A 15,460-nucleotide genomic window follows, 5' to 3' on the forward strand; every position below is an offset into this window, starting at 1 on the left:
CCCCCCCCAGTTATTCTAAATATTTTAACAATAGATCCATGATTGATAAAAATACATTAATCTTGTGTTTGTGACTCTAGTTCACAAGGGTGATCAAAGATATATGAAGTACAAGCCTAGTAGAGGTGATGATAGAGGATATCCACCTAGAAGGAATTATGCTAAGTGAAGAAAGAATGTGCAAGAAGGGTGATAGATAGGAAAAGAATTAAAAACCACTGATGATCATAAATGATGGATTGGATAATTTAGCAAGGGAAGCATGTAGAAGGATACCAGTGATTGTCATGTCACAAAGTGGGTAGAAGTGCACTCATCATTGTTCTTAATCGTGATGGAGTTTTTATATTGATGAATAGTCAAAATATTTCAAATTTGAATTTTTTCCAACAAAGCAAGTCATGGAGGACATAAGACACCCATGAATCTTGTACAAACATGATATATTTGACAAGAGTAGTGCACGAAAACAATGGGAAGTCAAGCTAGAAGTAGGCTTGAGAATTTAAATTTAGAATTCACAATTTAGGGTTTCAAAACCTAATAAAAAGAGACTACAAAAGAAAATAGAATAGCAATAGATAAGGTTATATTTCTAATTTATTAGCCAAAGAGCCAAGAGATTTGAGCTAAGTGTAATGTCAAACTAAGAAAGAGTGACAAAGGAAAGTCATAGCTAAAGCATTACTGTGTGTTGTGAGGAGAAGCCAACAAGCCAAAATAACAGTTGGTTGATTATGTGAAAGAGTGAGCAATGCCAAGCATAAAAGTGATTGCATTTGAAGTTTTCAAAGCTGAAAGAAGGTACAATATAGTTATAGATGGGTCAAAAGAGTGGTAAAGGGATCTATAGCCAAGCTAAGTGTAGTAGCTATTTTATTAGATCATTTCCATGTCATTTACTAATCTTTACAATAGTAAATCCCATTGATGGTGGACCCTAAAAGGTTCTTTGTATCAAATCCTCTAACATGGTGACATATTAACTTGTGTTTTGAAGTCCTTTAACTAGGATTTTCCTAATAGGGAAATACTTTAATAGGTCTCATGAAAATCCCTTAACTGGGTGACACCTAACAATGTCATTGTAATCTTCTAAAAGAGATAAGCTCTTGACTAGGCACACTTCAAAATAGTGCAAGCTTTGTTAGGATCAACTCACATGTTGTGATTTTTACCCTAACTAGATTTCCATAAGATAAATATTGTGTTATGTGTTTCTATGCTCATGTCCATTATTTTTACTTAATCTCGACTAGTTAAGTTGTAGCTAGGACAAACCTATAGACTCATGTCAAGTCTAATAAAAGTAGAAAAAATAAAATTACTAGAGTATACTAATTCCCCCCCACACCTCCTCTTAGTATACTTGTAACCTATGATTGGACCAACATCTACAACATACAACAAGGAAAAATCATTAATGACAAGGACTTTTATAAGCAAGATAAATTCCTATGTTTATCTTGTTAGTCCTTTGCATACATTTATATTTCAATCCAAGGTTGATTCCTCAATCTAGGGATTGACCAAGACAAGCCCTTATCAAACAAAAAGAAGAAGTTTGAATTCACTGTGAGCAGGAGAAGGATAGTGAATCTATGATTGCAAATCTAAAAATAACTCCATGGAAGCTTCTAGAAAAATATAGGTCAACCTAGTTTTAGGGCCATGCAAACGCTAACCTTGTAGAATGATGGTTAGAGACTTTTCCTCCAAGTTGACATGTTCTAAAGGCTTCGACAAGAAAATTAGTTTCTAGGTTTTTGTGGCTGTTATATTTAAGTCAAGGATTTATGAACAAAATTTTAGAATTAGGCTCAAATCCACACTTTTCAAAGAAAAAATGCATTTTCCCCTATACATTTCAAGGTGAGCCTTCTATCTTTAATTTCAATTTTTATTTTAAATATAATTCCATATCTAAATTGGGTTGTTTGCATATATCTTGCATCTAGATTTACACTTTACATCTTAATTAACTACTTCAATTTAAATTTGCATTTACACATATCACACACGAGACAAAGAGAATTTATTTCAATCATTTTTCTTTTAGTAATTCAAATTTAGTATTGGCATCCCTTCCTCTATTTGGGTCTTGTTAATTTAGTTTGATTTCAAAAGGGATTATACTTGGAATTTCTCCTTTTCCCCACATACACATTTACTACATTAGCGCTTGAAGTGGAGGCCTTTACCCTATTTGAGTGCTTCTATTTCACTACTAAACATAATTGTCTTGCATTCTTCTACTAGCTCACCATCAACTTTAATAATTTTTGAGATTTTGTTGTTATTTCTTCTTGCTTTCGTACTGCTATGAAAGAATTTTGTATTTTTATTCCCTTCTTCTAGTCTTTTTTCTCTCGACTTTTGTCTCCAAAATATCTATTATTTAGCTAGGATTTCCTCAAGTTCTATTTTGAGAGATTTTTCTTTTTGAAATATTTTGAGGTTCATATTGTGCTCTATGATATATCTGTTAAGCTTTTCCAATACTTGTTCTACTTTCTCTTTTAATTAAAAAATCTTGTTAAACCATTCTCTATCCCATATTAGTAGTTAATTTTTTTATTAAGTTTATTAACTAAGTAGAATAAATTGGAGCCCTTAATTTTGATATCATTCCACCATCATTCAATTAAAGCTAGAATGTTTTTGTCCTTAAGCCACATCTATTTTTATTTGAAAGGACATTTTTGTGGTTTGGGATAATCAAATATATAAAGTTGAACTAGAAAGGGATTTGATTAGAAAAATGCAATGAACTCTGCTTTGAGGGAGAAAGGAAATTCTTCCTAATTACCACTCAAGAGGAATCTATCAAAATTTTCAGCAATATTGTCTTGGCATTGTCTTTTATTTGTCCAAGTGAAGATACCTTCCTCAGTTCCCATGTCCATTAGATGATTCCTATTTATCCAAGATCTAAAGTGATTTATGGTTTTTGTGCATTTGCAATTTCTACCTTTTTCCTCATTTGGATTAATAATGGTGTCAAAGTATCCCCATTATGAAGACATTTTGGTTGGAATGAGAATCTAGAAATGTGGTAAAATCACTCCACAGTATTCTTTTATCTAATCGTTAGGTGGGTCCACATAAATTTATGACATTTTAATTTAAGTTAGATTTTAATCTTTTAATCTTACTTGTCATCCAATGTTTGTTAGAGTCTATTAGTGTCTAGGGGACCTTCCTAGGATCAATTAAAATGGTGATTCCCCCAAGGCTCCTTCTGCTTGAACTCCAAACGTTTCCCACAGTCCTAACTTTCTTTTAAAATTGTCAAGTTTATTACTAATAACTTTGGTTTTAGTGTTATGTTTTATTTGAATTTATTAAGACAAAATTTTATCATACACTATTTGTTATGGCCATTGCCACCCCTAACATTCCATGAAAGGACTTCCATTGATCCTTGGGAGGGTACTTCCTCCTCCCTACGTTAAATGTAGAAGTAATTTTCATTTGATTTTCAGATTGGCCATAATTATTTCTTAATTCAGCCAAAGATTTCCTTCCTCATTTTCTCAAATATTTTAGCACAATAAAGAGTATCTAAAATATTTTTAGTTATAGCAATACCCAAATTAGTTGATTCAACATTATTTTCAATGTTTTCAAGTTCAACTAATTCATCCCCTAGGATTTGTTGAGATTTCTCTCAAGCTTCTAGTTTTAGAATTTTGTTGATAATAATTTGTGTCTCTTTATTGATGGCATTCATATCTATGAATTCACTCACAATTTCATTTATATTGTCATCCAAAATTTATTCGTTAATGCTTTACGTGTGATCAAGAGTTAGAATGAGTTCTCGATCCTTATTGAGTTGTGAGAAACATTTGCTGGTTCTAGAATTAAGGGAATCTTTATGGCTTTGTTTAGAAGATCAACATTCATACCATTGATCTATTCAGGATGGACATTACTAAAAGTTGGGGATGTAAGAATAAGGTCTAGTAGTGAAATCTCAATCTCATAATTAGTTTTCAAGGCTTTCCTAGTTGCAAAGGGCTTAGTTTTAGAAAAATCCAAATCAATTAGAGGATATAGATTGATGGGTTCATGGGGAGTGGGAGAGAGTATTGATCGAGCCTCCTTATGACCTTGAGGTTCTCAAAATTTCCCCTTTCTCCAAGTTAAAAAAAAAATATATGATTTCAATGTTATGCCTATGTTGCTAGCAAGATAGATTGGGTGGGTTTAAAGTACAAAGAAATTGTTGGACAAAGGAAACCTAGTTATCGTGAAGCCCCCTCAACTATGAGAGACTAATGGGGTGTCTTTGATATTGAATGTATGTTTTAGATCAATATTTTTTTCCATTAGGAAGTATCTAGTGTCTATATCTGACTTAAAGAAAGCAATGCCTTTAATAGGCCTTTTATAGAAATTTGGATGAAAGTGGTAGATTGAGTGGTTTCCAATTATTTTGATAGGATTAAGTGAATGTTGGTTTTGGATTAACAATTTAATTTTAGAATCCTTCAAGAAGGAAGCCCCTATTCCTACTATACACCCAATGATATTTCCAATTTTTCTCATAATATAAGGTGGAGTAATTCCACAAGGAAGTTCTTAATACTAACCCATTTGTAATTTCATTATCTATATGTGTGGAAGCATTAAACTTTGGTGCTCATTTGTGGAAACTAAGAATATATCCTTCATAAAAGTTGTATTTACTAAGAAATAACTCATTATTGATTATTGCAATTTAGAAAAGAAAAAAAAGTATTTATCAGTTTTGTAATACTCACTTGGCTCCTAAAGGATTCACTTATCCATTTGAGTGCCAATGGAATTGAGCTTATCTATCCATCCCATTTTGCAAAGACACCCTATGTGTTGCATTTTTCTCACAATCCATTTGAGAACATGTCACTAATAATTAGAGGGTCTTTATCTTTGATTTAATCCTTGTGGCTAGCGTACAGAGGGAAATTAGGGAAAATCAAATGTTTGTGGGTGGTTTTGGAGGGGATGGATTTAGAGTTTTTTGGTGGTATCTGAGGATCCAAGGATGTATTAGGGTTCACAGATGATCCAAGAGGGATAAAATTTTCTCTCGATGGAAAGCCTCGAGTGAATGATTTTAGAGAGATGGCCCATAGATTTGGATTGGCTCTTTTTTCCTCCAGTTGCTCACTATCTTCCATTCACTATCTAAGGGATGAAGCCCCACGTCATTTGCTTGAGCCCTTGATTGCTTGCAATCCTCCAAATTTGAAATGACTTATTTTTGCCATGAATTTTGGTTGGGCTACCTTGCATATTTTTGTCAGTGCAAAATGTTTCCTCTGCTATGTGAGAAGGTTCTTTGTATGCTCATTATCATTGCCTTCATTATGCTTTATGTGTTTTTCGAACATTCGATTTTATCTTATAATTGAATGAAAGTTTTTTCGCAATTTATCCTTCGCTCGTAAATCTTAGGTAGAGCTATTTGTGGTGTGTGTGTAAGTTTGAGTAAGAATAAAAATGAATAAAGAGAGGAAAAATAATTAATGGAACTATGTGTTCTTTTTTAATAAATATTAAAATGTTTTTTAAATAAAAAATTAGTACATAGAATTCAATAAGATAATAAATTTAACATAAACTTTAACAAAAATTAGATATATCATAAAAACTTCAAAAATAAATTGGTTCCTACAATTTAACAAGACAATTTTTTTTTTATAAAAGCTTCACCAAAAAAATAGATACATGCAATTTAACATAATAATTAATTAAGTCGATAGGCTTCACTCCTTGGAAATCCTTGACCAATTTGTCCGGATTTCTCAGTAGTCTTATGCTGATTAAAAGAGTTGTGGTGTCAGAAAAGAACTTTGTGGTTGTCCAATTTCAGGTGTTTGCATAGTGAATGCTTTGGCAACCACCTAGGAAATTAGTGTCCTCATCAAAGTTGCATAATGCCAATAGAATAGTCCAACAAGCAAGCAAATACTTGGGATATCTCAACACCTAATTTCTAAATTCAATGATAACCTATACACATCTCAAATTTATGTTTCTCCTCTTAAAAATTAATACACATAGACAAATTTGTTTCAGTCTAGGAAGATCAATTGGCAATATAATCTAGATATGCCTTGTTGGGCAATACTAAAAGTGAGCAAGATATTGAAGAAAAGAATATGATTCCCAAAGCTTGTTCTTTAGTGTATGTTGGGAAAGAGATAGGACATTTTCATGTGCCAATGCATTATTTGAAGCATCCGATGATATGCTCTCTTCTGGCCATGTCTACAGAAGAATATGTGTTTGAGCAAATGGGAGTGCTTAACATTCCCTGTGCAGTTGGCAGCTTTCGACTTGTGTTATCTATCTTTTAGTCTCATCGGTTCTAATTCATTTTTGTTGCAACTTCTTAATATTAACTGTCGGATCATAGTTCAAGATGAGTGTAGATTGTTAACTGGGTCATTATTAATTGAAGTTTATTTTAACAAATTAAATGCATCAATTTTAGACATTTATGAAATTATGTTGACTATTTCTAATTTCTTGGCCAATGTGGTACTGCCAACAATACTACATAATTCACACAAATGTTATCCTGCTATTCTTAGAATGTAGGAGATTAATTATTAATATCATTCTTGTAGCTGTCACCATTACATTTAGATGCCAACTTTGTTCCCTTTCAAATCCCATCTATTCCATTCCATTTTAAATAGTTGTCATCTTGATCTTCAAACATCAACTTTGTTCCCATGCGTTAAATAGTTTTTTAATGTGCTCTTATTACGATCGATCAAATATGATCTCAAGAAGGTGCAACACATTTAAGAATATGAGAGAAGACCTCAAGAAGGCCCAGCACATTTAAGAATATGAGAGAAGATCTCGAATGATTATTGTTACCAATTTAACATACCTCCTAAATTGCTATGTTATATAGTGAACTAAGTGTGTTTTAGTTGCTGAGAATACATGTTACTGAATGAAAAGAATGCAGAAAGTAAAGTACAAGAATCAGTAAACAAGAAAATTGATCACTTATATTCAAAATACAAGTACCAAAATAGTGCATCTTTTATTGAAATATTCAAAACGATTTTGATAAGGTACAAAGTGTTCAAGTTTTACACAATACTTAATACAATGCATTAATTATCACACAAGCATACTCAACTCCTAACATAATATCTGAATAAACACATTGTATAAATAGAAAAGTACTGAAGATAAAAGGAAAAGCCTCCATTGCCTGAATGAAATTTTTTTGTCCTGAATGTTGAAGGGTTGAGCCTGCATCTCCGTCTAGTAATAGACCTGCAAAAATGAAAGAAGAGGAGAGTCAGTTCATATGAACTGAGCAATGGAAATCTATCCAGTCATCTATACTCTACTATTCCTACAAGATGGTTATTCAGATAACTATATTAAAAGACAAGAAGGCAAGAGAGAAATCTGAAAAGTAAAACATGTTTATGCTAATGAGTTTGTTCCATGTGCAGATATAGGTATGAAGTTTGAGGTTATTGAAGGATCTTACATAAATTACACGCATGAAGCCTTTCGATTGAATCATGTAGAGGCCAAGACTAAAGACATGGGGAGACTGTTGAGGGGGCATACGTAAATTACAAGTATGAGACCTTCTAGTTGAACCATAGCAAAAGGTTGAACACACGAGGAGATTGTTAAAGGGACGTACATGTGTTATAGGTATGAAACCTTTCAGTCAAATCATGGAGGGCATATGGAATTCTTAGTCTACAAGCGAAAAGAATCAAATCTTTATAAGTATGTAGTCAAGGATAAGTATAATGCAAGCTATAGCATAAATAGAAAATTATTTGTTGTTGTTAAAAAATTAGATAAACAAAGTGAAGGAGTGCAAATAATATTCAAAAGCTATAGGATGAAAGGATGAAGGTTGTCAATACAAAGCTACAACATGAGCAAGAAGATGTATAATCAATAGTATGAAGAAAGGATGAGTGCAAGCCACATTACTATCAAAGCCAATAATGAAAGTAGCAGGAATAAAAGAGAGGAATATTTTCACCATTCAGCTATAGGAGAAATAAATAAATGGAAGAGCTATCTACAGGAGTAAGAGTTGTATAAAATTTAAAGCTCAAGACAATAGAAGACAACAGAAATGCAAATTGGATATTGTACTGCCACGAAGATGAAATATTCCATTTACATTTATTCCTAAGATAGTAACATATGTGTGCATGGTGACATAATATTAGGCTAAACGTGAATATTTCAGATCCTGTTAACTTTGGTTACAATTCATATTCTTTGTTTGCTTTGTCGGTAAGAGAACCAGTTGTAATGTAAAATGAATGAGTAGGCCACATTGGAGGGATAAAAGAAATGCATGGAAATATAAAGGGGATTTGTGCTTTCATTTACCCTTTATTACTGGCAGTTATGTAACTTGAGAATCAAATTAAGCTAGTCACAAGTTAGTTACAAGTTACCAAATACATTTTAGTAGAGGGTTTTTAACTAATACATCAACTTGTGCTACAAGTAGATAGTGGACATCCTTCTTTTCAACACAGCAACATGGGTAAAGAGGTACTGATACTCAAAGATAATGTGCAAATAGAACAAATAAATAGTACAACTACAATATGGGTTGAGTTGGTTAGATCGCATCAAATTCAGTCAATGCAACCCCCAAGTTTACCAAATGTGATTGGAGTTGTTTCTCTGCTAGGAAAAGAAGAGAATGATATCATAAGCTTAGCATTATTTGAATGTTTGAGAAAAGAAAATATGATGGCTATTGTCTATAAGTCTTGGAATAGCTTGAAACATGTAATCTTTATGGAAAGATAACTCGATCTTCTGGTATTTACAATATAGAAAATAGACTAAAGAGAGATATTGATGGGAGATTCGCTGTCATATGTATTGAGGACATAAGGGAAGAAGTTGTTGTAAGGTGTCCAACCAACTCATCAGACAAACAACCTCACACGAGCATCATCATCTTTACATTGAGGAAGAACTGAAACATAAAAGGAAGGAAAAGGACAAATTGGAATATGAAATCAAACAAACTTCATATGTTTTAGCAAAAGCAAACCAAAAGGTTGAGTAGAGAAGAGAAGACCAAACAAAAGCAAATCCAAACCTCAAAAAATCTGAACCGGCATGATGGTATCCAAGAATCGGATATAGGAGGAGCCAACGCACTTGCGACAGAAACCCTTAATAAAAAATGTTTATTTCATGGCGTCTGAGAAAGAGATCACAACAACATCATAAAACCCAACAAAAATGGTGACAGATCTGGCCATAAAATAAACTCACACCGAAAACTCTTTTGGTAGCCAAACAAGAATAACATAACAACAATGGCATCTAGAGCCATGAAATCACAACAACATCATAAAACCCAACAAAAATGGTGACAGATCTGGCCATAAAATAAACTCACACCCAAAACTCTTTTGGTAGCCAAACCAGAATAACATAACAACAATGGCATCTAGAGCCATGAAATAAAGGAGAAAAACACCCAAAATTTGCAAAGAAAAGGTGTCCAACAAGTAAACTAGAAGAACATCCAACAAAGCATGGCATCCAACATACATGGTGAGGAAAAAATGTCCAAGGCAAGAGAAAAACCTGTAACTTTTCCCATGGCGACAGCTAGGGTTTGAAACCCTCTTCTCCTCATTCACATGAATGGGAGAATGAATAATGCCTCTCTCAAAGTTTTTCCTTTGATTTGTTTTTTAATAGCCCTTTATTATATTTCATAAACTTTTGGGTCCATGTATGGGATATTAATATATCACATATAATTGATTACTATTTTTATTATTATTATTTTAAATTTTATTAATATTAATATACTTAATATAGATTTAATGATACATCATTATTTAATGTATATTGAATAGATTAATATTAATAAAATAAAAATAATAGTAATCAATTCCTTGCATTATATTATTGTAAAATTGATAGTAGCAAGTGTTAAACTTATAAAATACTTGACATTTATTAATTATTTTTAAAAAAGTGCAAGATGAGAGGGAGAGTGAGAGGTAATTTTTAGTTCGTTTAGGAGTTCTATTTTTAGCAGAGGAAGACTTTTCAGTCAACTAGACGTTACATAAAGTTTATTCTCAATCAAGGGCAATTGGAGTTTCTCATGCGGCGATGGAGCACTTTAGTGATCTTTTTGGTGATTTATGGAGTTATTAAGGCCAGTTGTGCATGCAGTTCATGATGAGAGCCTTTTTTATGCATATTTTTCATATTTATGAGGAGTTTTACATGCTATATTTTTGGGTTATTTGAGGGATTTGAGTTAGGGTTTTATGCATGGTTTTTAAGGAGCTAGAGGCAGTTTTCCAGTTATCTATCAGTTGGGCAAGTGGTTGATGGCAGTTTTAAGAGACTTCTTCATAGTTTCTATCATTTTTTACTATTTTTTTCTTGGCATGATCTTGGAAGCCAAATTAGGGTTATGAGTTCTATATATTGTATATTCACCTCATTATGAGGCATCTTCTTTTAGATTTAGATTTTTGTGCATTGCAGATTTTGAGTTGATTGTAAGAGCAAATTTGTAGCAAAGGTTTTTTCAGCATTGGTTATAGAGATTCAACAGTTCCTTCTCATTGATTCTCATGTAATATTGTGAATTTTTTACTTTAATGTTGTGTTCGCCTTCATTTAAGTTACATTCCTTATTGTAGATTTGAATCTTGATACGTGTAATTACAGGTCTTTGTTTGTGATCATTGTTCTTTTTGCAAAAAATTGGTAAAACCTAGGTTTTCCTCTCAAAGCAGAAGATCTCGGTCCTTGCATAGAAACACTTTTGTGGTTGCATGTTTGTCTAAGTATTGTGAATCAATTGTGTCTTTCATAATTCGTGTTGATTTGATTAAAGTTACATTCAAAACCATCGATGTATCACCTCATTTAGGTTAGTATTCATTATTTTTCATTCACTTCTCACCCCTCATCTTGTGTATAATTTAGGATTAGGTGATCACTATTTAGGAACCGGCCTAGCTTCCAGAGATTCATCTCTCATTTTAGGACAACCCACCATCCGAGAGAGTTTCCATGTTTCAACAAGATGGCTAGATTCTGCATCTTGCTATAGGCATAATCCTAATTGACAATAGTTATATCCCATGTAGATAACAGGAATATTAATGAAGTTGTTAGTTGATGATTCTCACTCTACAAATAACAATATTATGTTCTCAGATTAGAGGCTAGTGCAATGAATGCTCTCCATCACCTTTAACCATTAGAATGGCAAACAAAAGCCCTAAACCTAAAATCGCATAATCTGGAGGCACCAAGTCAAGGGGATACGAATATGTGAATTCACAAGGGCAAATGATTTAACTTCTTGATATCGAAAAATGAGAGAGAAAGTCATTAACAGTTTGCAAAATTGCAATATCGTGGGATAAGTTTAATAACCATCCAAAAATATGAAATTTTTAATCTATAAAATAAATATATAATGAATGCTCAATTTTTTATTATAAAAAATTATCATAATAGAACTTGATATTGAAATTGAGTTTTATAAATTTAGAAGGATACATCAATTCAAATCAATGCATAATTTATTTGTTTTCCTATTTACTACCAATGGTGTCATTTATGCCGAAGTAGCAAACTCAATATAAGATGGTTAATTAAAAGGGGAGAATTATAAACTTTAGATTACCATACTTACAAAATCCAATGATTATGGAATTGGAAACAACTCAAGAAAACTCTGGTCAAAGTAGATGGCCCATTTTTGAGATTATGCATTTTATACAAAAGACAAACATAATGGAGATATGCAGACACGAAGTCTATTTATCATGGTGGTATTTCAAGCATACAAAATGGTACCATTGTAGACTCTGTTATCCATGTTGATTTTTTCTTCCCTTGAAACAAAATTAATATTCATTGGTATGGTCATATCAACGTGTTCTTCTTAATTTAAGTTGAAGTAAATGCATGTTCTTGTCAACAACAGATCATTCATTGAATTGTTTAAAGTTTCACTATCATGACATTTGATAGCTATGAGCATTTAGAAATGCCCAACCATTCAAAATCTAAAATCTAAAATACAACCAATGTTTTTTTAATTAAAAATAAAATATATTTTAGCTGCAAAATCTAAATATGTATAATGGACTACGTGCTACGGATTAATGAATTTTCACTGACTTTTACCTGTAGAATATATAGACCTAAATTTCTCCTTGCGAATAATTGTGAGTAATCTAAATACTTATTGAAGTAGTGGCTTGAAACAATAGCAACAAAATTATATTATGGTTTCGGTTAAATAAGTATTAAAAACTTGATCTAAAAATAATAATTGTGGCGTCGAAGATGCAAATTATAAAAGGTCAAAGTTGAATTACAAAGTTGTATAAAAATGTGAGTTCTAATATATTAATGGTTTTATCAGTATCTCTAATTCTACCCTAATCTAAAGGAATTGCATTCATATAAGGATTGATAAGTTCATGTATGCATCAAGATGGTGTGTAGGAAGTGGACACTGCCAAAAAAAGTAAAAATAAAATAAAAATCATACCCTAGCCAAGTTGTGAAATATTTCAAAAAGTGGCAAGGCTTAGTAGACAAGCCTAGTGAAAAATAATATTGAAAAAAAACTTGAGAATGTTTAAAGTTCTCCAAAACCTGATCAAGTTTAACAAAACTAAAAAAAATTCAAAACCTGATCAAGTTGTAAAGAACTAATACATCTTTTGAAGGGTTGTTGGTTTGGTCATTTCCAATGCTAAAATTGTCAGTAATAACTTTTCTACCCAAGATCTTATAGTAGATTCATGTCAGATGAAATGGGATATGCATTCCAATAAGAACAGTCAAAGAGGCCACAGAGAGAAACACAAGTTCAAAGGCATCAAGAACACCAATGTGGCACCATTTCACAATATGTACACATGCACAAAAACATGATTGTCACTACGATCATGGAAGTGACCTTATATATATGTCCCAATGCATATTCCCCCACCACTTCTACCTAGTTCCCATTGTGAGAAACAAATTGTTAGCAAGTCTACTTTGTCCACCCAACCACATTCGCCACACCAGTAAGTGCCACTTTCTTCTTACTAAGTCTATTGCAAGCCAATTCTCTTCGTTTCTAGATATATGATTTTTTCTTACTAATCAATTGTTTTAATTTGGGAAGGGCTTGACATGTGCATTATTTGTGACCATTCTTTGCTTGGGCATTACTTCGTAAATTTAGATATATATGCGATTTCACCATACATTCAAAAGAGATGGGAGATTCTATGGTCATTGCAAATGATGTCAACTCCTACCTTTATCTTCTTCGCCATCCTCTGCTTTTGTTGTTGCTTGAGCTTGTAAACACTATATTGACAACTGTGACTCGAACTACTATTCTAACAAAACCCAACCAGAAATCTTTGTAGATCCCTCCACCTATTGTTGTTAGGGAATATGATATTCTATATCTATAAACATTTATAATTCAAATATTAAAAATATTTTATAACCTTTGGTTCAATTTTTGCAATTGTAATCTTCCTTAAGAAGATCATAAAGTTTCATTCAAAATGCTAAGGAATAAACTCACTATTTTTTTTAGTTTTACAAAGCAAATAAAAATTTTACACAAACATTGTCTAACCTTTGTTAATGTTTAAATATATCCCAATGATGGATTTCATAGGTTTTCGAGAATAATGATTTTTTTTTACTTGATCGATTCTAATGTTTCAGGCCACTTTAATAAATCATTGTGTTTAGCACTCGCATATAACCATAGGTAATGTTGCTCTTTATTTATAAATTCAAAAGCTCCCCTATGAGACCCATTAACCACAGATCTTGAATCTAATAAATTTAATCTCTATGGTTTGTCTTGCATTTTGCAAGGTGTGCTTCTCATTAACTAGTTGATGTTTACTTTAAATGTGTGAATTCTTTGTTAAACATAGTTCAATGATTTTTGCATAAAATTGTATTGATAAATTTAATATCCTTGTCATGGAATTTTTAGATAATGAACCATCTGCTACATAAATAATCATGTAAACTTATTAAAAAACTCATTATTCCTGGACGCTCTTAAACATAAGAGACTGAAAGATGACGGTCCACAATTTCCTTTGAGCCCTCCACCTCAAATGGTCGATTCTTCATAGAATTACAGCATGATAATTATTTCAGTTTGAATTGCCAAGTGCTCCAATTCAAAATTCAATGAATCGGTTAGAGGAGCAAAAGATAAGTTAGAGACAAAAAGTCCTTTTGGTAACTTTTTACAGTGTATATGTTGAGGACATTGGATGGAAAATTGTGAAAAAGAACCCATCTTTCATTATAATTAGTTATAGAGAAGTTAAGTCCAAATATCTGCTAATTGGGAAAAAATCTTGTTGAAAGATTTCTCTATTCTATCTCTCTTATCTAAAAATATTTTTTTAGATATATTGTGAAAAACACAAAATAGCTAGAGTTTTAGTCAAAATAAAATCAATCATGTCAGATATCATTGAAGTGCGGCAACAAGAGTAATATGGGCCACAAAATTATTATGTTTTCTCTTCACAAATATGAAGATGTTTTAGGTATTTTCTAAAAACAAGTCTTTTAGGTTTTTAATATCTCATTTTTTTTTCCAATAGAATTAATTGACTATATATAATTTGCATCTTCAATAGGATTTGATTCCTGATGGAAATAACTATAAGGCAAGAACTTAACCATCATGACATACAACTCTTAACAATTTATAAATATAATTTATTTATTCTTAAATTATTGATTTTTAGAAGTGTTATTTTATTTTCTAATAAATATTGTTATCCTTTTTAATTAAATAAATTAATAGAAATTCATTTCAATAAATTGATTGTTATGTCTAGTGTATGCAATGAATATTCTATCTCCTCCATTTCTACTAAATACACTTTCATGTCCTTCCAAAATAATTACCTCCAAAAGTTGTGTTTTTAATTTTGTTAGGACAATATGATTTTGTTGAGCCAAAACTGAATATTTGGCTTTCACTAAAATTCAAAAGGAAATCCTCAATGGTTCTATAGCAAATCAAACTGCACAAAGAAGGGATAGGAAAGGATTCCACAATTATATATGTTCAATTTGGCTTTTTCCCTATGAAGATATATTGTTAAAGTTTAAAATTATAGGAAAGCACTACATATGGCTTGACCTAGCCATATACACGCTAACTCAATACGAATATATGTTTTCTCATAAGGTTTAGTAGCTATAACAAATAATTGCCCTCAAAAAACTGTATCACATGGTGTTTAATACCTTTGTCTGCTACTGTTTGGAAAACCAAAACACAATTGACAAACATTAAATCAGCTACAAAGAATGATGTTTCTAACCAATCAAAAGATTTTGGAAATAATTACGCAGAGTGAATTCCCTATTTTTCCAATTATGT

The sequence above is a fragment of the Cupressus sempervirens genome, chromosome 1, assembly GCF_028749045.1.
Source record: "Cupressus sempervirens isolate cs-2001-9-10 chromosome 1, ASM2874904v1, whole genome shotgun sequence".
NCBI classification, from domain to species: domain Eukaryota; kingdom Viridiplantae; phylum Streptophyta; class Pinopsida; order Cupressales; family Cupressaceae; genus Cupressus; species Cupressus sempervirens.